Source organism: Vombatus ursinus, unplaced genomic scaffold (assembly GCF_900497805.2).
Source record: "Vombatus ursinus unplaced genomic scaffold, bare-nosed wombat genome assembly UNPS02014942.1, whole genome shotgun sequence".
Lineage (NCBI taxonomy): Eukaryota > Metazoa > Chordata > Mammalia > Diprotodontia > Vombatidae > Vombatus > Vombatus ursinus.
In genome coordinates, this window is record NW_020954720.1 from 21,692,282 (window position 1) to 21,694,656 (window position 2,375).

General features: G+C 37.3%; 1 pseudogene; it reads left to right on the forward strand.

Annotated features, from left to right (window-relative positions):
- The first annotated feature begins 242 nt into the window (after positions 1-242).
- On the forward strand, positions 243-1,653 carry LOC114029870 (annotated as a pseudogene).
- Positions 1,654-2,375: the final 722 nt, after the last annotated feature.

The following is a 2,375-nucleotide window of genomic DNA, read 5'->3' on the forward strand; positions in this document are numbered from 1 at the left end:
ACACACACACACACACATATACATATGAAATAAACAGAATGATTCAAGGAGCAGGAAGCAAAAAAATCAAAAAAGATGCATACCTGAATTTTCTCTCGAAAGAGAAGCTAAAACGTTCTCTGCAGTGGGGAAGCTGCTTGGTCTCTGGAGGAGGAGGTGGGGGGAGGGGCGCGGAGAATAGCAATCCCAGCTTTCACGAGGTCGTGGCCATACGCTGCAGACTTTAGGAAGACAGCCCCAGCATGAAAACCCTGTCTTTTCCCAGACTGCATCCATCTTAGATTGTGACTTGTGTCCAAAATTCGACCTTGACAAGAGCTGATGACTTTTCCCCAAATCCAAAGCCTGAGGTCTTAACGCAAGATTTTCTTTCAAACCCTACAAATCGTATACAAGATTCCGCTGGACCTCTTTTACATGATGTCAATGAACATTGAAGTCACGTACCCACAGATAATGGAAGGCTTCTTACCATTATGTAACTTGTTTATTTATAGGGAGTTTTTTTTTAATCTGCCTGGTGAATGATTTTGAGTTTGATGATAGTATCCAAATGTTGGTTTTTAAGTGTCATTACCAATTTCATTCACTTCAGAGAATCATGTTGAGAAATATACATGAAACATTTATGGAAACATAGATCCGCTATGGACAAGATGCAGCAGCTACAACTGGACAACAGGAAGCATTGATGAAATTGGAGAAACTTGACTCAATTTCAGTAAAAGAGCAAGCTGAGGTCAGGCAACTCTTAAATGGCATCCAAGAGCTGCAGCAAACACTGACTGGATTTTGCCAAAAAACAGTAACAACACAAGAAGGAATTTCGCAGAAGAAGTTAGACCTTGCTCATATCACTAAATGTCTGAATGAATTAAAATTGTCACTGTTACCTTGAGAGAAGAACAGGAGAGTTTGGAAACAAAAATTGTGGACTCTCCAGAGAAGCTAAAGAATGATAAAGAGAAAACGAAAGAGTACAGAAACTCAAAACTACAAAGCTTGAAGTGACTGAGAAATATGAATCCTATGAAGAGGCATCTGAATATAAATTACATGTAACTTGCCCTTACCATCACAAAGCCATTGTGGTATTTAAGAGCCTTGCAAAAAAAACAAAAAAAAACAAAAAAAAACAAATGAATGCTTTCATTCCAAATGGAGCTACAGTTATATCAAAAGAGCATGAACAAAGTAATGAGGATCTTGAAAGAGAATGAGTCTCTGGAGAACTAGATTGAAAGTGCTCAAAAAGAATTAAAGAAAATGAAGACTGAGGAAACCTCATTGAAGAGACTAGTCATTGTCCAGAAAGAGAAGCTTGACACAACCCAACTGAAGATAAATAAGAAGCATGAGGATGTCAAACAATATAAACACTTAGTACTTGAGGAGTATAATGAAATTCAAAAGAAGAGAGGAGTCTATGTGAACAGGTGACAGCAATTAATTGTGATGTCCATAAAAATCAGACCTGAAATACAACAGCTCAGAGATGTCACTGAAAGTGAGAAACTAAAATTCCAGGAAATCTTCCTCACCTTGAAAAGTGCTGTGAAAAAATACAATGAAGTCATGGAAATGCCAGCAAAGGAGGGCAAAGCTAAAATTAGTGAAAAAGCTACTGAGTTAAAGACAGAGTTGATCATTTAGACTATTCCGAATTGCTTCATTTTAGTTGTTCAGAGCTTCTACAACCATGGGAAATTTCATCGTTTTGAGAAATGGAATAACCAAGTAAGACAGTTTACATATTAGAATAGGTAGGATGGGGCTCACTGGATGGAAATTAAACCGTGTTTTGATACATAATGATATTCTAAAATTATAATGTGCTTCAAAACTCATTTTAGTGAAATAGGTTGTCAATAAAATAATTTTCCTTGGGGAGGGGGCAGGGAGGAGAAGCTTGTGAATAGGAAGAAGCAGTCAAATAGTATATTCCAGTTATGGTGAGATGGGGGTGGATGCCTTGTGACCAAAGACATAGAAAAGGGCAAGGGCAGGATGTTATCAAAGAAGAGTGATCATTCCAATTTGCATGGATCACCACGATAGTAACTAAATGGGAAAAGAGTGAATACCATGTGTGCATATGTTCATCTATGTGTGCATACATGTATGTATATATAAACATATGTGTACACATATGTATTTATGTGTATATTTTTTAAGCTCTATGAATGCCTCTATTGACATAGGATCACTGATACTTATAAATAAAAGGCTACAGAAGCAAAGAGGGGTTAAGCAACTTTTCTAACATTTTACACACAGGATGGTATATTTAAAATTGGAAGGAACCTCAGAGATCATAGTGACCCAGGCCCTCATTACTTGGACAATGAAACTGAAGCTTGAAGTCATTAAGTGAC